The sequence below is a fragment of the Mus musculus genome, chromosome 16, assembly GCF_000001635.26.
Source record: "Mus musculus strain C57BL/6J chromosome 16, GRCm38.p6 C57BL/6J".
Lineage (NCBI taxonomy): Eukaryota > Metazoa > Chordata > Mammalia > Rodentia > Muridae > Mus > Mus musculus.
Genome location: NC_000082.6, coordinates 95,100,694 through 95,122,431, shown reverse-complemented (window position 1 = coordinate 95,122,431; position 21,738 = coordinate 95,100,694). Strand labels below are relative to the sequence as shown.

At 44.8% G+C, this 21,738-nt stretch overlaps 1 pseudogene; it reads right to left on the bottom strand.

Moving 5' to 3' along the window:
- Positions 1-19,232: 19,232 nt before the first annotated feature.
- On the bottom strand, positions 19,233-20,028 carry Gm49641 (annotated as a pseudogene).
- Between the last annotated feature and the right edge of the window lie 1,710 nt (positions 20,029-21,738).

Here is a 21,738-nt window from a genome sequence, read left to right as displayed (position 1 = left end):
CTTAAAAATCACAGTGTGACTATGGGGTTTTCCAGCGGCTTTTAGGCCAAAGCCAATAAAAATGTCGACCTGAGCTAAACTAACTCCCCTACAAGATAGAGATCTGGTTTAGCTCAGCCTTTTGCTGCCTAATGGATTAATAGTCTGTGTCAGAATGATGTGAAGGAAAGCATAATCACCCAGCCAAGGGCTCAGAGCAATTTGCATCGATTACAGCACATTCTCTCTCCGCCCATAGCTTTGGCCCTGGCTGGAAACATCGGGGGCTTTTTAGATTTTTTTTTAACTTCTCTGGAGAACTAGATTTGTATTTGCAAGTCAGACCACGAAGTCTTCATACATCTTTAGCTCTTAGTAGGACACAATGGTCATCACACACTTTAGCTGCTCCCGTTTGGCTTTGAAATAGACACACTGAAATGACAAAAAGCCATTCTGTCAGGGATGTTAGTTATCTGGAGACCACTGGAGACAGAAACATTTGGTGAGAGACAGGCAGCCTCACCAAGATGCATGGACAAGGGCAGGCTTGGGAGGGGGACACTCGTGGACAAGGGCAGGCTTGGGGCGGGGGACACTTGTTCCCAGCTCCCAGCTCTACTGTGCCTGCTGTGCTTTCTCATTTCCTGAGTCAAAGTTTAAATTATCATTGTGGGTATCTAATTAGCTTCATTTGTCCTGTGTTTATTTATAATTCTGCTGGTAGCATTTCAAAGGGCAAGTCACCCTTGTAGTAACAACATAATTACATCTGAACATACATTGTATTTGTCAAACACTTATATGGGAGAAGAATGTGTTGTTTTCAAAGGATGGAAGATGTGTTTTTAAGAAAAGGGGTTGGTAGAACCACAAAGACCCACGCCCACACGTTAATGGAATTTGTGGCACGCCATGTAATTCTCATGCTGGGCATCCCGGTCGTTGGAGGTTCCTTGTCTGTAAATAGATGCAAAGGCTGTAAAATACTGCTATGTAACAAGATGACTTGCCCTCCAACTGTCTCAAGAGTTCTGACGATGGTTGTTCCCCCTCTGAGACAATGGCTTTCTCTGTTCCATTTAGAAACACTGTGCCACCCCAGATCAGAACCTTGGACTCGTGTATTCATGTCACCAACTTCTAACTACTGAGGTATGCACTTGGGGGTCCACAGCCTGCTGGGAAGTTGGAAGCCCAGCCTGCTAAGTGTATCCCGGAGAGATGCCAGCAGGATGCTGAAGCCCATAGATCTGAGACTGCCCTACCCAGCCTCTCCTCTGGACTTTCTGTCCTTCACATGCGACATCTTAGCAAGAAGAGGCTGCATTTGTCTCTGAGGAACCAAGAGGGGAATGTGCCTGGGCCTCGCTTCTTGTGAGAACTCTCTATTAGCAAACATTGTTTTCAGTCAGTCTTCCTTGCAGATTAGAAAGTCAGTCTCATCAGAACAACGTGCTAAAGGGCAATAAACAAAGAGGATTTGTTTGAAATACAAGGCCTAGAAGAACAGATTTTTTTTTTCTATTTGAACCCATGTCCAGCAGCCACTGGATACTTAATAAATATTTGTTTAGTTAGGGGAGGAAAGCAAGAATGTGTAAATAAGCAAATTAATCTTGTCGATTCCCGAGTGGTTGGTGTAAGTTGGCAAGTGTCTGTCTGAGAAACACAGCACCTAGGACTGAACCTAGGGCTAGACCATTTGGGTGTGGGAAGCTGGAGAGGAGAGCAGGAGCTAGCCCACCTGACCACCACCTCACCTTCCATTCATAATCATCAGGGGTAAATTGAAAGTCTCATCCCAGTGTGTCTGGTTTTGTCCTCTGATAGGAAACAAATTACTTTAAGGACAGAATAGTATTATTTATTGGAATATGACCTGATCTAAGTGGGAAACACTAAGTAGCCAGGGTCTGTGAGAGTGATATGGGAATTGAAACCTGTCAAATGGCTCTGACCAGTCCTGTCACCACACAAGCTCACTGGGTGTGGTCTCAAGGTCAGCAGCCGCTGTTGATGGGGACAGAGGAATAGAGACCACTGGGGCACAGAGCAGATCCCTCACAATGGGGTGGAGGAGTCCTTGGGATAAACTGCCCTTGTTTGAAGGCACTGGGGTTTCATTTGTCTGTCACTGTTTCCCGATCATGGCAGAGCTTTGTCCTTCCTCCAACGGAATTTAATAAGAGACAGGCTTGGTATTCAACCTCAGCCTGTTGACATTTTATTCCCAGATCATCTTAATGTTGACATTTAATCACATCTCAGAATCTTCCATAAGCTACGTTGGCAGTGTGGCTAGGTAACACGCAAAGCAATAAAGGAGGGAATACAACCTCACCCTGGATCTCAACGTGACTCAAAGGAGATTTGAATATTTTATTATTTGGACCCGCATATTGGCTTCTTGCAGAAAAATACGTCCTTGCTACCAGAAGTCTCAAGAAGACACCCCAAGAGAAAATGGGTGATCCTGAGGAGTGGGCAGGCCTGCCTTATGAGCGGTTGGTGTGACACTTAGCATGAAGAGGCCCACAGTCAGGCCGTTCTTCATCCACTCTGAAAGCACACTTCAGTAACTGCTGGCCTCTCATTCCCTTCTCCTGACCCTTTATCTGAGGACTATGTCTCATCCGTGGTGACAGCCACCCCTGGCTTATCGCATACTGGCTGGATGAAAACCAGTTACCGAAATACTGTAGACGGCTGGCATCAGATGTCCTCCCTCTCCTCCCAGGACCAGTGAAAGGCAGCAATCTGGGTAAAATGTCTGATTTTAAGTCCCCAGTTTCTCCTCCTGGGATGCCCCAAAACAGATGGCAGAAGGGACAAGCAGAGGTGGCAAAGCCATCCAGGGACCGCCCTTTGATGAGCAGCAGGCTGGCCTTCTGATCTCCATCTGTCTGGCTGTCACGTTTGCTTCTCAGTTGGCTCACAGCTCCAGTGGGAAAGAATGTCATTACAGACCTGTGGGAAGCCCTTCACAGTGGCTCCCACTGAGCGGGCACATGGGCCCATATGGAAAACCACTGGCAGCTTGGCTTTAGGAGGATCTGTCCTGTGACCAGACATGTGATCATGTACTTTCCTGTGACTCCTGCTGGTGCCAGCTGCTGTCTGATGCTGAGGGAGCCCGTGGCAGGCTGGGCCTCTCTGGTAGAACTGCAGAGAGCCACTGGGTGGTTTTAAGGAGTAAGTACTATGTAGATACATATGTGCACATATCCATGTAATATAGTACATATTGTGGGTGTATGCATATATGTGTATATCTTGTATATGTTGTGTGTGCACTTATATGTGTGTATGTTTGCATATGCTGTATGTGCATATTTGCACATTGCTCATGTGCATTGCTGCATCTGTTCCATGTACATGTGTGTATGTGTGGTATATATTGGGTGTGTATGCACCTCTACATTCATCTCTAAAGTGTGGAGGTTGGTGTGATGATATTGTGGCCCAGAGCCTAGGGAAACCCCCTACTTCCATAGGAAGGATAGCAAGTCCTCTTATGTGACTCTCTCTTGGAGTCCCAAATTGACCTGGAACATTCTTAGACATGACCACAGCCTCACTCATTCACCGGAGAAGAAAACAGCCCTTCTACTTCTTGCAACTTTGCTATTTAACATTAAAAGGCTCAGTTTGCAAAGTTTAACTTAGGAAGAAAAGGGAAAGGTGTATTTATGCCCCAAAACTATGTCTTCCTACAGTGCTGCTTCTTGTACATGCCACAAACAAGATTTTACTTCTTTTTTTCTTTTTTTAAAAAAGATTTATTTATTTATTATATGTAAGTACACTGTAGCTGTCTTCAGACACACCAGAAGAGGGCATCCGATCTCATTATGGAGATGGTTGTGAGCTACCATGTGGTTGCTGGGATTTGAACCCAGGACCTTTGGAAGAGCAGTCAGTGCTCTTAACCACTGAGCCATCTCTCTAGCTCTAGGATTTTATTTCTTTAAAAATTTTCTTTAATGATTGTGATGCTAAGGACCAAAGTTGGGGCCTTTCTCATGCTAGGCAAGTGTCTACGACTGAACTGCATCTCTAGCCCGTGGGTTGTCTGTGACAGTGTCTTCTTGCTATGTAGCCCAGGCTGGCTTTCTTGCTATGTAGCCCAGGCTGGCTCTTCCTGCATCTGCCCCTGGAGTGCTGGCATCACAGACAGACATTGTCTCACCTGCCTCAGCAAAGTGCTTACTCCATAAAATTTAGAAAGTCAAGTAAGTATGTTAGTAGCATACACCCAATGCCAGCACCCACAATACGTCCTTTTCAGGGGATCTGGCATGTCATTACTGCCCTGGCATATCAGAGCTAACTATGGAGCATACATGACTGGAACAGACAGCCCAGGCTCCAACCTCAAATGCCTTTCCAGTATGTTTATTTCAGTGCCATTATGAACAGAGGCAGTAACTACAAACAAAAAGACACAGTGGTACCCAGTCAGAATCAACCCTACCCAAATGATCTTATGAGATGCACTGATGTGGTTTGAAACACCAAAGTTAGATATCAGAGCTGGTGTCCTCTCTGCAGAGAATATCAACCCCAAGCTTCCCACTCCGAGATAATCCGACTCCTCTACACTCACTGCCAGCCAGAGCCCTGAAGTCACCCCTCCGAATCAGTTTGTCAGATGTCTGGAGCTGCGATGAATCTGCGTGGATCCTTTAGCAGCAGCCTGCTGCCCCGTTTGTCTTCATCACAGCTGCTACAAGCAATGACTGCCGTGTGTGGCTGTCAGCAGCTAATGCCTAAGGGAAACATGGCATTGGGAACAAGTGGTTGCCTGATTGCTAAGCAAACAGTCTGGGTGATATTTTTGGACAGAGGAGTCATTGTTCAACTAGGACGCTCCCAATAGGGTTCCTGCTAAAGGCTTCACTTACTGTGCCACTATGTCAGTCCCACGGGATGTTAGGGTGTAACTCTCAGTGGCCTCTGACACTGTGGTCATAATTTATCTGGAAAACTGTAGTGACTTCCTCACCATCGACAGCATCACTGCATCGGGTGGTTTGGCTGAGTATGAGGCACTGAGGCATACTTTTCTCCTCTTCCTTCTGTGGGATAAACATTGCGTTCTAGGGAGATGGCCTGGAGGGAACCGGGGAGGACAGGTGGCTTTCTTCTGCCTGCACACATACATCCAATGATGCCCAGAGAATCAAAGACCACTCTTGAGTTAGAATCCTGAATCTACCTTTTAGAAGATTCAGATCTAAGACCACGGGTGAGGTCTTGAATCCCTGTGCCTCAGCTTTCCTGCCTTTAAAACAGGATGAGGGCAACAACTCTAGTTCACAAAGATAAAGCGAGACTGAAATGTGCATTCTCCCGCCACCATGCTTGGCACAGTATAAGTAACCAAGCAAGGTTAACAGTTAATACAATAAATAACAGAGACAGGCAGTCCACACTAGAATATTCCATAGGTCTTGTCTTCTTCTAGAATTGTCATAAGTCTTTTGACCAAAAAAATATTGATGAGGTAGTTTCCAATGTGTGAAGATAATCTGTCTGCAAAACAAGAACTTTCTGCACATCTTTCTTCAATATGTTTGAAGTTTTCTGCTGCAAATATAGTCACTGAGTGGGGTTTACAGATATCATAGACTAGAGCTTGCGATGGCTGGCTTCTGACCCTCACTCCTGTCCCAGGCCCTGTGACTTCTTGACCCACAGTTACTAGACTTGATAACTCTAAATTTCTCTACTGCTACAAGCGGGTGTGGTACACTACATAATCTCAGACATTGTCTCCAAAATAAAATCTCTATTTAATTAGTTAAAACCCTGTGCCTCAGAGAACTCACCTGCCATGCTTCCTTTGCTCTTCTCAATCCTTGGGAGACACGGGACACTCCGCAGTTGTCTGTCGAGTCAACAAGGAGGCAAATAGATGAAATCCTCCCAGGAAAGCAAACTCTGATTGATCATTTTCCTCATGAAGTTACTCTGGTCAGATACTTCACCAGAAGTCAATAATCTTGCCTGCTCTGCCGGTGTTGTCCATAAATCAAGTCTGTATATCAATAACAAGAATGCTTCCTTGAGCTACAGCAGATACAATAAAATCAACTTCAGGGGTATTTTGTAGCTCATGTAAGTTCTAAACAAAGTTAACTATTTTAGTGTCCCTAAATTTAAAAAAAAAAAAAAACCAGCTGAGAGGCACTAGTTAAGCAGTGCTTTTAGTAAGCTGATGTGTATGTTCATTTCTTTATTGTAATTTCTACCAAAATGGCTACTTAGCTTTCATTACTGAGGCCCAAAATACTTGTAAGAGAAACTTAAGAGAACAAGGACTTATTTTGGCTCACAGTTGTGGAAGTGTCCATCTGTCTATCACATTGGAGAATATGTGGTGGATGGAACAGGACAGTTCACATGGTATCTAAGCAAGGAACCATAGGGACCTGGCTCTGTGCAACATGGTAGCCAAGCAGGGAACCATGGGGATGCTGGCTCTGTGCAACGTGATAGCCAAGCAGGGAACCATGGGGATGCTGGCTCTGTGCAACATGATAGCCAAGCAGGGAACCATGGGGATGCTGGCTCTGTGCAACGTGATAGCCAAGCAGGGAACCATGGGGATGCTGGCTCTGTGCAACATGATAGCCAAGCAGGGAACCATGGGAATGTTGACACTGCAACATGGTAGCCAAGCAGGAAACCATGAGGATATCAGCTCTGTGCAAGCTTCCTACCTGAGCCCCTTTTTATTCTATCTGCCTTCCTGGCCTGATCCATGGAAAGGTGCCGTTCATATCAGAGTGGATCTCCTTAACTCAGTTAGTCCTCTCTACAATTTCCTTCACAGACACATCCAAAGGTGCACTCCAACAGTCTCCTAGGTGGTTCTAAATCCAGTGGTGTCTGTAGTGAACAATGTGGTTTTTATTTTGGTGTTTTGTTCTGTTGTTGGTTGTTTTGTGTGTGTTTGATTTTCAAAACAGCCATTGTGGCAGTGACAGGAAATACCAAATTTCATCATTTTCTTTCCATTTTCTCCAAGTTTAGCTTCTTTGTCCACCTAGTAGAATCAAATCCCTGGAGAAATCGACTCATTGAGGGGTTGAGGTACCATCTCAAAGAAATTCTACTGTGTACTAATTGAGGCTCTAGGAATTCATGTTACTTTATTTTTCATATGTGAGCTCGTGACCCTGAAAGATGGTTCTACGTGAGTTCCATTGCCTTACAGTCTTGTTCATGATGAAAATGCTCCTTCACCTGGTTTATTTATACATGTAATGCATAAACTATCACTTGTTTGACATGGCTATGTGCAATTGCTATGTGTCAGTTAAAATAAATTCAAAACATAAGTCTAGATGCTGAGTAAAGAATCTTGTGTTTCAAGGTGTGTGTGTGTGAATGTGTGTGTGTGTCTGCGTGCGCACACAAATAGATGTGTTGACCTTGGGTTGCCTTCAACATTATCTGAGACAGGCTCTGCTCTTTGGTCGTTTACTGCTGTGTTACTGTGCTAGACGGCCTGGAACTCTGTGGATCTTCTAATTTCCACCTCCCAACTCTAAGTAGGAAAGCTGAGATTACAGATGTGTGCTCCTATGGCCAGAGTTTAAGTGGCCTCTGGGGATTAAACTCATATCCTCAAATTTGCCCATTCAGCCATCTCCCACAGCCCCAAATTCACTTCAAAATTTTTATTTACTTGATAAAAATATTTATTTATTATTCATGTGCGTATGGGTAGAGGCCAGAAGACAGAATCCAATTTCCTCCTCTAACATCCTTTCCCTTTTTCCTTTGAGGCAGGAACATTTTGTGAATCTGCGGTACCATGGTCACCACTAAAGCTATAAGCAAGCCTTCAGTTAAACACTTTCCTTGTAAGAGTTGCCTGGTCATGGTGTCTGTTCACAGCAATAGAACAGCAGCTGAGATACATTTTCTCTGACTACGGAAGATGGCTGGTTCAGGCTCTGTATCCTCCATTACTAGGAGTCCTTGCTAAGGTCACCCAGGAAATTTCCACTGTACTAGATTTTCATGTCACCCTCAAATACCCTCCAATTCCATCATCTCTATACTCTTAGTCTTTGTCTCTCCTTCCCCAACCTGTTCCCTCTTGCTCCCATCCTCACCCACCCCATGTCTATCAGCAAACTCCATCCCATTTCTCCTTCCCAGTGAGATCCATGGGTTCCCCCTAGATCCCTCCTTGTTACTTAGCTTCTCTCTGTGTGTGGGCGGTTCAATGTTGATTCTTTACTTTACAGCTAATATCTACTTAAAAGTGAGTACATACCATGTTCGTCTTTCTTGTTCTGGGTTACCTCACACAGAATGATTTCTTTTTCTAGTTCTGTCCATTGCCTGCAAATTTCATGATGTCTTTGTTTTTAACACCTGAGAAATACTCCATTGTATACATATACCACACTTTCTTTATCCATTCTTCAATAGAGGGACATCCAGATTGTTTTCAGTTTCTGGCTGTTATGAATTAAGCTGCTATGAACATAGTTGAGTGGGTGTCCTTGTTGGATGGAGTATCTTTTGGGTACATGCCCAAGGAGTAGTATAGCTGGGTCTTGAGGTAGATCAATTCCTAATTTTCCAAGGAGCTGCCATATTGATTTCCATAGTGGCTGCACATGTTTGCACACCCACCAGCAATGGAGGGTGTTCCCCCAGCTCCACATCTCACTAGAATAAGCAGTGATTTGTGTTATTGATCTTAGTCATTCTGACATGTGTAAGATGGAATGTCAAAGTAATTTGATTTGCATTTTCCCAATGGCTAAGGAAGTTGAACACATCTTAAGTGTTTCTCAGCCATTTAACATTCCTCTAATGAGACTTCTCTGTTTAGGCCTGTACCTCATTTTTAAATGGGATTATTTGGTTTGTTGATGTCTAGTTTCTTGAGTTCTTTATGTAGTTTGGATAAAGTTTGTCTGTAAGGCAGTAAACCCTAGCAATCCATTTCTGTCCTTCTTGGAGCTGTGTGTAGGGACATATGGCTAGATGTACAGATGCTGGGTATCAGAAAGTGTTCTTAACCACTGAGACATCGTTGCAATGCCCCCACAACCCTCAGGAACTTCCCAAATGGTTGCTTTGTTTCCAACATGGGAATTTTAACACCAAGCTGCTAGGTGGCAACCAGCTTTGAGACAGCTCAGGGTAAGTTTCATATTAATTTGGACAAATAAGTAGTTCACTCTTCTTGTGGACATATCTGTGTCACAGAGGTCTTTAATGCTAACTTCTCTGGCTCAAATGTCCTCTCCAAAACTAACAGGGAGAGTGTCACTGCTCAGTGGAGCCCCCTGGAGGTGATCAGGCTGAAAGGCTCCATCCTCATAAAGTAATCCACTGATGCTGTCACCTGAAGAATGAATTCCTGAAGAAGCAAATGAACTTAGCCTGACATTCTCTTGTTCTTGCACCTGATGTCACAATGCAGCATGAAGCCCTCCCCAATACCAGCAACCATGCAATTGACCTCCACCTCCACAGCTTCAAGCCAAATAGATACCTCCTGTGAGCAGCCAGTCTTCCATATCCTAATACACTAAGACACTCCCCAAACACCAGTGAACTCTTTTATCGCCCAGCTTCTTTCATGGTTCCAGTCCTGTCTGGGATCTGGCCAGTTGAGCTTACCTATAGTCCTGAGCGGTGTGTTCCATTCAGTGCTGCCCTGACCCTAAAGGCAACAAGAAACACAAGATCCTTGACAAGCCAGGAGAGCGCCTATGTGCCAAGACACATTGCATGGACTAGAGATTGATTATCTCACAGTGTGCTCTCACCCCTATGACTGATGTTCCCTCCACTCTAGAATCTGATCCTTACATGCTGTAGGCAGTGAAGGGAGTCTTTTCTTTGGGAGAGTAGCTGCTGGCCATGCTGTGACACTGAACGGGCAAACACTAGGGCTTTCTGTCATCTGTGTGATTTTGCATATTCTAGCAAACTGTATTTATATGTACCCAGTTGGTCTAATTTAGGGACGCATTTTCTCATTTAAGTAAATCAGCTCTCGCAAAATGAGAAACGGTCCCCAAGAAAGCCTTCAATATGCCAATGATTTTCTTTGCAGAAACAGGGGGAATGATCCTAAAACTCACAGGGAACCACAAAAGACCCAGGAGAGGCAGCACGGTGCCTGACTTCAAAATAGTCCTAATACTATGTAACGATCATCAAGGCGTGGTAGGAGGAGGACAGACTGCACGAGGGGTCCTGCAGTGACAGAGCTCTGTGTGCATACAACAAGCTGGTCTTTGACAAAAATAAAGAAATATATATACAGTGGGAGGGACCATCTCTTCAGTTATTGGTGCTGGCAAAATGGAAGCTCACATGCCAAATCATGAAGCCATGTGTTACCTCCCTACACTACACACACATCAATTCAAACACACCAAAGACCAAATGGAAAATTCCTGATTTCTAGACGTTCTATAAGGCAGCACAGGGGAAGTACCCGAAAACATTTGTGTTGATAGAACTTTTAAAAAGGGATCTCAAAGGTACAGGCTAATTTTTTTTTAATTTAAAACAAATAAATGAGATTACATCAAAATATAAAGCTTTTAGCGAACAGAAGAATCAGTTAAGAGAGCAAAGAGGCATCCTGCAGTGTGGGGAGAGCATTCGCAAGTCATTCAGTGAAGGATTCGTAACATGATAAAGGTCTCAAAAGCCTGAGCACCAAGAGTAAGCCTGAATAATTAGTGTGGAAAATGGGCTCTGGGCTCATGATCTGAGCACACACTTCTCAAAAGAAGACATGCAAATGCCAGCAAATTTAAGTTCTCCACACTGCTAATGGTCAGAAAGACAGGAGTAAAACCACGGTAAGGGATGATGTTGCTATAGTCGAACCATTCAAAGATAATAAAATAATAATAATAATAATAATAATAATAATAATAATAAATACTAAGAAAATGAGGAGGAAGAGGACTCCCATGCAACACTGGTGGCAATACATGTTAATATAAGCACAGTGGGAAAAAAATGAGTGGTCTTTGCTGTTGTGAACAGACACCATGACCAAGACAACATTTAGTGTGAGGAGCGGGTGTGGCTGTGGCCCCAAGATGGCACCCGGGGCTGCTGCCAAGTCTTATGACTGGCACCTGACTTCCTCATATCCCTCAAGATAGCGACGTGCCTTGAGCTGCATTGCGCAGATGCACCACGACGTAAGATCGGATGATGTGACGAATGTAGTCCTGAGCCAATGAACTGTGCCTACGTGGACTGGGGTGAGGGGGAGTGGACTGGAGGGGATAAAGGGGGATGGCCGAGAGAGGTCGGGGCATTTGCTTTTTCCTACACATTTATGAAGTTCTGAATAAACTGCCTTGAGAAGGACGTCAGTTTCGTCGCTTCTTTTCTGCTGGTCGGAGACGGTAGCGACAATTTAGTAGAGGATGGCTTACAGGTTCAGAGGTTCAGTCCATTATCATCGAGGTGGGAACATGGCAGCATCCAGGCAGGCATGGTGCAGGAGATGCTGAGAGTTCTACATCCTCATCTGAAGGCTGCTAGCAGAATCCTGGCGTCTAGGCAGCTAGGATGATGGTCTTAAAGCCCACACCCACCGTCACACACTTACTCCAACAAGGTCACACCTACTCAAACAGGGTAATACCCTGTTTCTAATAGTTCCACTCCCTGGGCCAAGCATATATAAACCATCACAGATGGCTTAGAAGTGAAGAGCGCTGGCTGCTCTAGCAGAGGGCCTATGTTCAATTCCCAGCTCACACTTCAGTTCCCTGGAACCCCGATTCTAGGGTATCTGATGCTATCTTCTGGCTTTCATGTACACCAGGCACACATGTGGTGCACATACACATAAGTGAAAATTAGTTAAGTAAAATTAAGATTGGGGACTGGAGAGATGGCTCAGTGGCTAACACTACAAACAGCTCTGCAGTTGTTTGAGTTCAGTTCTCAGCAGCTGTCGAGGGCAGGTCACAACCCCCTATAAGTCCAGTTCCAAGAAGAGGCTCTGATACTGCTGGGCTTTATAGGCACATGTCCTTACATGCACATAGACACAGGCACATGCACATAAACATAATTTTAAAATAATAAAAATAAAACTTTTTTAAGGATAGAGGATCTTTAAACAAAAAAAAAAAAAAAAAAAAGACTCAATAGTTAAGAGCTGGCTGCTCTTCCAGATGATGCACCGGGTTTGGTTCCCAGCACCCATGTGGCAGCTCACAATCATATGTAGTTCCAAATCCAGGAGCTTCAGTGTGCTCTTGTAGCCTCTGAGGGCACCATATGCATATGCGGTGCACGTACATAAATGCAAGCAAAGCACCCCTACATATAAAATAAAATAATCTTTTAGGAAAGGGATAGAGATTCTTTAAAAAACAAACAAACAAACAAAAAAAAAACCAGAGCTGCCATTGATCCAGCAGTCCTGTTTCTAGAGGGGTGAGGTTACCACACCAGAGACACTCACACAGATGAGCTTATAGCACAGCAATGTCTATCTGCATAAGGAAGATGCGCAACAGGGCTGGAGAGGTGGCTCAGAGGATAAGAGCCCTTGAAGTGCAAGCGTGGGGACCTGAGTTCATCTGTGTGAGGAGGGTCATGGGAACACAATCCTGGAGCTTTATGGTCACCAGCTCTAGCTTCACTGAGAGACTCTGTCTCAAGGAAATAATGCAGGACACACACACAAACACACACAAGCAGGTGCACACACATACACACAAACAGGTGCACATGCATACATCACAAAAACAGGTGCACATACATACACATACAAATAGGTACACACACAAATGGTGCACATGTACACACACACAAAACAGGTGCACACATACACACACACAAGCAGGTGCACACACACATACACACACAAACAGGTGTACATGCACACATCACAAAACAGGTGCACACACATACACATACAAATAGGTACATACACAAACGGTGCACATGCACACACACAAAAAACAGGTGCACACACATACACACACAAACAGGAACACATGCACACACACAAATAAAACAGGTGCACACAAATATACACGTACACACAGGTACACACACATACACATACAAACAGGTGCACACACACACAAATATAGAAATGTCATACAGAGTACACTATTCATCCACAGAAAAATGAAATATGTCATTAGGACCTAAGGTCATTGCATTAAGTGAAGTAAGCCAGTTGTAGGACGGGAAGTCCTGAGCTGTCAATCATTTACAGAAATTAGACAGCCTGTTCTGTGTGCATCCAGCAAACTGGTCTTTGACAAAAATGAAAAAATATACACAGTGGGAGGGGCCATCTCTTCAGTTGTTGGTGTTGGCAAGATGGAAGCTCACGTGCAGAAGCGAGAAACCTAAGAGAGCGACTACTAGTAATGTTAGCAGGGAGGAAGGTTGGGAGGAAACTAAATAAAGAGTGACGGGTTTCCTACAGTTGGGGTAGGATGACTACTGATTAAAACAGTTTGTGATATATTTCAGAATAATGGTGAGTATGAATCCCCATGTTGTTTGAAAAGATAAGGTTTCTTGTTGTGGCTGGGAGAGTTCCTAGCACACTATGTGCCCACCCAGCACACTATGAAGTCCTGAGTGTAATCCCCAGCACCCACAATAAATCCATGTGTGGTGGCTGACTCACACCTGTAGTCCCAGCAGTGGAGGGCAAGGGTGGAGGCCACAGGATCCCTGAAGCCTGTTGGCTAGACAGTCTGGAAAATAGCGAGTTCTAGATTCACTGAGAGATCTTGCCTCAAAAAGTAAGGCAGACAATGATTGAGCCCCCAGACGCACAAAGATACGTACTACATATACACAGTGGCAGAACTGTTGTCACTTCTGTTTGTTCATCACACTGTAAACACATGTGTTTAATTATGATATATACAACAAAGCTGTGTAACATTGTCTCAGTAAAAACACGCAACAATGTTAAAACTCACATATTGGAGAGCACAGCTAAGGACTGCCATCACAAACTGCCTCAACAGAAAGACAGGCAAGGTACCCAATTGCGTTATAGCAATGCCAGCCTCATACAAACCAGGGTGGAATACACCGGAAAGATCATCATTTCCAAGAAGCCTTTGTGAAATGTAGTGTTTCACTTAACGAGTGTTTCTTGTCCTATAGTGTAGGCAGGATGTAGGAGCTAACATGGGATGCGGTTGAACATAGGCCTGGTCTTACCTCAAGGTGATAAATGCATGCAGATGACAAAGCTGGGCACCTATGGTTAGCCATGTCTCTGCAGAGTGCTGGAGCGGCCTTTCTAACAGGACATGGTGGAGCAGACACTGAAGAAGTAGGGTCTTACGGATATGGAAGGGAGGCTCTTCCAGGCACGTACAGGGGCAAAGTCTGGAGAGAGGCTGCTTCGATCAGCTCAGCTCAGTCAGGACGGCAGGGGTGGGGAGGCAGATGCAAGCGATCCACTTAAGCACTGGAGACTGATGAAGGGGAAGCCGCTCCAGTGTTAGTAGTTACAGCTGCCAATTAAGACAGTAATGGCTCTAGGGTTGTCAGGGGGCAACATCCTACAACACCTGACACCTGCCATGATGTGGATGCATACCTAGTCTCTAGCTTGCCTTGAGCTACTGTTCATCCATGCTCCATCAATAAAGGCTCTGAAAGCTAAGATGCTTAAAAATCTAAAACCTTATTGAAAACATACATTTAATCATTTATTCATTTACTCGTTTATTTCCTTAAAGTTAAAATGACTGGCTTCCATCATTGGTTTAGAAGCTCCTCTCAGATCCTGAAGTATTTTTACAGAGGAAAAACCCCTTCCTATGGAAACACTTTCTCACCACATGCAGCCTAAGTGACTATCCAACATGCTGGGATCACTGGATCCCTACAACTGCAAGCCAAGTGTGGTGGCTTGAGTATGCCTAGCCCAGGGAGTGGCTCTATTAGGAGGTGTGGCCTTGTTGGAGTGGGTGTGGCCCTGTTGGACTGGGTGTGGCCTTGCTGGAGGAAGTGTGTCACTATGGGTGTGGTCTTTAAAACCCTCATACTTGCTGCCCGGAAGCTAGTCTCCTGTTTGACTTCAGAACAAGATGTAGAACTCTCAGCTCTACCTGCCTGGATGCTGCCATTCTCCCACCTTGATGATAATGGACTGAACCTATCAGGCAGCCCCAATTAAATGTTGTCCTTATAAGAGTTGCCTTGGTCATGGTGTCTGTTCACAGGAGTAAAACCCTAACTCAGACAACAAGGAACGACAATCTTAAAGACAAAAACACTAGAATACGTTTTTCAGCGAGCAATACTGAACTACAGTTGGGGCAGTTGTGTTCTGTTAGGTTCTGTTACGTCTAGACAGATGTAAGGTATGGAACATCTTTTTAAGTGAACCGCTGACTGAGACTCATTGGAGGACACCCCATCAGAGTCGTTTTAAAGATAAAAACAATCTGCAATGTAGAAATGGTGTTGAGATTTCTGGATAAGAAGAACAGGAAGAAGCCTGGATGGGATGAGTATGAGTCCTTCAGAGACCAGCCATGGCTGCACACACCCTTGCACACACAAAGGCAGATCTGTGCTTTGGTGTCAACAGCTGCTCAACAAATCATTATATTTAGTGACTTAAAGGGACACATGTTTATCTTCCTGGTTTCTTAAGGTCAGGAGTCCAGGCCTGAATAACCTGTACCTTTTGAATCAATGTCTCCAAGAGTCCACATTCTGGGCAAGGGCAGGGGTAGGGGCTCACCTGAAACCTGACTAGGGAAGACTAGTCTCTATACCCAAGGGGCTGATGGCAAGATTCAGGTCTCCTCTGCCTTTTAGCTCAGACCAGAGCTGACTCTGGCTCCTGGTAACATGGGTCTTTCCAGTTGGCCTCTTAATTCACCTGTACCAGGAAGATGCAAAACTGATAGGAAGCATGCCAACTGACTCATATAATTATAGACATGCCATCCCATATTTCACTGGGTCAAGCAAGCATATGTGCCACCCATAGGCAGGCAGGGGAGGTTAATTATACAGACCCATGGCAGGAGACCGGAATGCCTGGCAACTCAGAGGCAGTCCGTCACAACCTGTAGAGTGTGGTAATAAACTGTCTTATAATCACTCTGCAATGAGTAGGAGATTTCATTTATTTATATATGGCATGGGGTTCCAATTACTTTTTTTTTTGACAAATTACTTCAAAGTTGGCAATTTAAGAAAGAAAAAAAAACAATCAATTATGTTTCTTTTATAAAATGTCAAGTGCTCCAGAAAACCCAGTGACAGTGACAGACGACCTCTCAGATGTTCTGAAAAGAACAGTTAATGTTCCCTCTCAAAACAGAAAGGTGATGTTTTAATAATCATTTGGAAATGTATCCAGGCATGCGAGCCAACACATGTAGCCCCAGCACACACAAGACAGAGGCAGAAGGACCCTGGGTTTGAGGCCAGCCTGGGTGAGTTCCAGACCAGCCTGGACTATAAAGAAAGGACCTCTTGCCTGTGAAGCTTAACAACAGTTAAGCAGGATCCAGAATCACCTAGGAGACAAACCCCTGGGCGTGTCTGTGAGGCAGTTCCTAGGTTCCGCTGGCGTAGGTGGGAAGAACCACCCTGAGAACAGGTGACATCATTCTACAGCAGAGTCCCAGAGGAAAGGGTGATGACCAGCAGTTGTCTCTCTGCTTCCTGGTGCAGGGCACTGTGAGCAGCTGCCTCATGCCCCTGCCGCCGTGTCTTCACCACAATGGTGGACTAAACCCTCACACTCACCACACTGAACACTTTCTTCTTAAAGCTGCTTCTGTCGGGCATTTTGTCAGAGTAACAAGAAAAGCAGCTAACACAGAGAATCGGAAAAAAAATCAATAAAAAAATGTGAGTGCACCAACCAATTCAAGCTGCTATAAGAGAACACCACAGCCAGCAGACTGAGTCTCCACTGCTCTGGGGGCTGAAGAGATCATGGGGCTGGATGGACTCACTTCATGGTTTTCAATGCCTCCCTTCTTTGTTCTCACCAGTCCAAGAGGCAATGATCCTTCTCTTCTCCACTAAGCTGATTCCTCCTGTTCTTTAGAACTCCACCCTCCTGACCCAAAGACCTCACTTCCTAATGCTACCACAAGGAACCATAGAATTTCACCATGTGAGCTCAAAGAGACCCGTGATGTCCATAGAGCAAGCATTTTCAAAATGGAATAATACAGATCTTCCACTTCCTGATCCAAATATGTCACCTATAAAACTTGAACACCTGGGGCCGCTGGGGTGTCTTAGTAAATGCAGACACTTGTTACCAAGGCTAATGGAACCCACACAGGAGAAGCAAAGGACAAGTTCCCTTAAGCTGTCCTCTGATCTCCACTCTTGGACTATAGCACATCCAAGCCTCTTTTACGTGTATTTGTGGTTTAGCTTTTAGGTATGATTTGGGGATGGAAGGCAATTTCTTGTCCCTCTTCTCTGAGACTCTCTGCCCTTCCATCCCTCCCTCTCTCCCACCATTCTTGTTTACCATGAGAGAAGCTCATTTGCCGACTGTATCAGTGAATGTGGCTTAAGGCTAAATTTGACCTACAAGTTTGTAGTTCAAGGGCAGAGGTGGATTTGGGAAAGCCATCCTGAAACTCCTACAGCAGTGACTTGAAGTCATAGCCTCATGACTCCCTGTGCCCAGGTGGCCTTTAGGGAGCCCAAGGGTCTTGGGACCAGAAGCAAATTGGCTTTGGTGCTGAAATGGGCATAATTTAAATTCCACCCACATTGTGAATATATTGCAATGTTAAGTTAGTTCTAGGTCAAGCTGCACCCTTAGTCCTCTTGACAGTGGGAACATGAACTGGCTGGGGGGGGGGGGGAGCCTGGCAGCTCTAGAGAGATTCTGCCTGATACTCCAAGTAGTTTTCTCCTCCTTGAAGGGCAATGAGAATTTCTCAACTAAGCATACAGCACAAGCCCACTGTGGATCTCTATGAGAGCCAGGCCTGAGACTCCCTGCCTCCAGTCCATTCCCCAGACACCTCAAACGCACAGTCACCAAATAACATTGAGCGAGTTCTGCTCACAAACTTGTCTGGCTTCGTTGGAAAATGTGTTTAGGATTTAACTGTGTTTCCAACCTTGAATTGGCAATGTTTATACATTTCACTAGGAACACTATCATGGGAAGGTGAATGGAAAAACCCACAGACCTTGTCTTGCCTACAGCACTCAGTTCAGGTGCCACCATCCACCTACTCATGTGCTGTGTCCTGAGAAGGATGCCCTGGTGTGTTTTCATGTGGGCAGGTGCTCACCGATTTTCTTGTTGCTGAATAACTTTGGATGGGCTACCTACTTTTTATCCCTGGATTCTCTAAGTAACTAATCCAATGGTCTTTGAAGCCTTACAGCCAGGAAACTTACCTGCTTCTTAATGTGGCAGTTACCAAATACTGGACCCTTGAAATACCTTTTCTCAATGATAAAGTTCCTCTCTTGGAACCTCTATTAAGAAGGTTCTTTGATGTTCCAGAACAGCACGGCTCTTTAGGAAATGATGAAAGTAAATGTCAATAGGAGAGTAAGTACCTGAGACCAAGTAATTAACAGTGACCCATCAAGTAAGTCCCCATCCTGGCCTCTAGTCTGTGCCCTCTGCTTGTTGACTAAAGTTTCATGGCATCCAGTGCACACAGATAGGATCTATGGAGTAAGATGGAGCCTGTGACAGTGTACCACAGGAGCTGACAGATGGAGGCTGGGCTGGTGGCAATGGTCACCCTAATGATGTAATTTTCAAGACCCCAACATCTACAGTAGCATGCCTTGACTTCCTGGAAGATTTAGGTTGTGTAGAACACAATCTGGGGAAAGGTAGCATTGTTATTGAGGCATATATACATAAACTGTGGGGACACTGAGAGATAAGACAGGAACCCATGAAGGAACTTAATCAAATAGTGGAAAACTTTAAAAATAAGATTTGTTGTTCAATTACCTATTTGTGTGTGTGTGTGTGTGTGTGTGTGTGTGTGTGTGTGTGTGTGAGTGAGCAGTACTTGTAGAGGTCAGAAGATGGCATTGGATCTCCTGCAGCTGGAGTTTCAAGCGGTTGTGAGCCACCCACTTTGGACACGAGGAATGAAGAGGCAAGTGCTCTTGGTAACTGAGCCATCTCTCCAGACTGTAGTGGGAAACTTCGAATATTTTTTTATTTTGTAATTATATTTATGTACAGAAGACTTAGTGTACATTTAACCCGATTTAGTGGCGAGTTCTTTAGCCTTTGCTTTTTCCAGCTTGGCAATACGAGTCACAGACTTAGAACCCAGGACGTTGCCTCCCCAGTGGCAACAGATCTCGTCATATCTATCATTATAATTGGTCCTAATAGCTTCCATCAGCTTAGCCAGAGCACCCTTGTATTCCAAATTGACCTGTGTGAAGACAACAGTGGTACATGTCTTCCTGTGGACCAGGCGCCCCAGCCTGGCCTTTCCCTTGATAATGCAGTAGGGCACTCCTATCTTTTGACACAGGGCAGGCAGGAAAACCACCAGCTCAATGGGGTCTACATCATGGGCAATCACCACCAGCTGAGCCTTCTTGTTCTCCACCAAGGTGGTGACTGTATTGACCCCTGCTTAGAGGACAGGTGGTCTCTTAGTTGGGACGTCGCCTTTGCCTGCAGCTTTCTTCTCAGCATGGGCCAGTAGCTTTTGCTTCTTCCCTTGCTTTGTCTCTGGCCTGTACCTGAGGGCAAGCTTAAGCAGCTGAGTACTGTCTGCCTGTCCAGGGCCTGAGGGAACTGGTTAATGGCAGGAGGTACTTTGAGCCGCTTATAGAGGATGGCTCTTTGCTGCTGCAGCCTGATATAGTGAGGCCATTTGACAAAGTGTGTTAGATCTCTTTTGGGCTAGATGTCCTGCCCAGTGCTGAAGTTCTTGGACCTCTTCTCAAATAAAGGGTTGACCACCTTCTTGACCTCCTGTTTCTTGATGACGGGGGGGGGGGCACCTTCTTCCCCTTGGACTTCTTTCCTTTGGGCATCTTGCTCGGCTGGTGGAGAGCTCAAATATTTTTTTACAACGTTGTATCTCGTTGTATCTGTGAATCTATTTGGCAGCTAAATTTTATGAACTCAGAATATTATTTAAACATTGATAGTGAAGATTGATGCAAATGGAGACATGCTATAACCTTAAAAGCAGGCAAGATTCTAAGACTGTGCAGAAATAAAGCAAAAACACATTGTTCTTGGCTGTTTGTATTAGATACACTTCAAAATAGTGTTTTGTCATAGTAGGGCAAATCATGTATGTCATTAGTATTGAATCAGCTATGAAAGAGAGAGAAGCAAGCTGGAGATCTTTCCAGAAGGGAACTAGGGAGAGGAAGTTAGGCTTTGAATACAGTAAAAATGGGAAATGAGAGCTGAAGATACAGGGCATGCACACCGGGAAATGGGAAAGAACTGGACTACCCTGGGTCTTTCTTCCTTGTAGTTATTATTGTTGTTCTTATTTACTGTTGTTATTGTTGATATTATTCTTGTTTAGTAATTTAATGTGTGTTGGTGTTTTGCCTGTGTGTATATCTGTATACCATGTACAAGCACTGCCCAAAGAGGCCAGAATAGGGCTCTGGATCCCTGGCATTGGAGTTACAGATGGTTGTGAGCCACCATGTGGATGCCGAGAATCAAACCTGGGTTCTCTGGAAGAGCTCTGAGAAATCTCTCCACACCAGATCACACCCAGGTATGACTTAAGGGGTGGGGGGATCACACCTGGGTGTGCCCTGGACCTTGAATAAGAAGTGTCCTCCCACCCTTCAGACCACCAGGAAGTGAGTAGCTATCCGAGACTTTACAGGCTTAACCTTTGCGTGGCCCAGGACTCAGGCTGTGCTCAAGCTAAGAAGAAATAATAACCAGCTATATTTCTTGTTCTCAGCTTGCCTTTTAGCTTTGTGTTCTGGAAACCATAGCTGACAGGATTTACCTTTTAATTTTGTTGGCTTTGGGCCAGGGAAGAGAAGCTAGTTTACTGTCACTAGTTTTAGCCTTTAGCTTTGAGGCCAGTTTAATGCTCCTGCCTTTGGGTCATCTTACAAGTAGTTACAAGCAGCCTGTGATCTTTATCTCCCTGTGACAGGGCAGGGATGGTTTATTTTTAATCTAGGCATGCAAGGCCAGTTCTTAGAGATAAGTTACAAGCAGCTTGGGGAGTTTTCCATTATATCTCTGGAGAATAGCTTCCTCTTTAATGCTATCCTTCCCTTTCATCTGCTTCTGTATGACTGATCAACGATTGTGCCTTCGCCTCAGAGGAAGCTGGGACAGTGATATTCATACGCCTCACGTGGTCCCTGGAAAGGAATGGCTTTCATCCTGCTCTTTGCTGCCTGGCACGGCCAAGTACCAGCCAGCCTCATAAAGAAGGGAACTTCTACCATGTGCACGGCACGGATGATCGTCGAAAGCCTTTTACTAAATCTGAGGATCCAGTGACAACACAATGGGTACTGTTAGCCTGTTAGATGTGGCATTTAGAATAGGTGAAGCTGCAGAAGCCAAAACCACAATCATGGCTGCTGGGCAGAGCAGTAAGAATGGATGTGCCGCCAGTCCACACAAGTGGTGTGATGATAAAGGTACTCAGGGCCTCTTGACTTAGCATGCAGCAAAACAGCTACGATAGCAAATTACAACTTATACGCGTTTCACTCGGATAAAAATAATCTAAGTAATAAAAGACT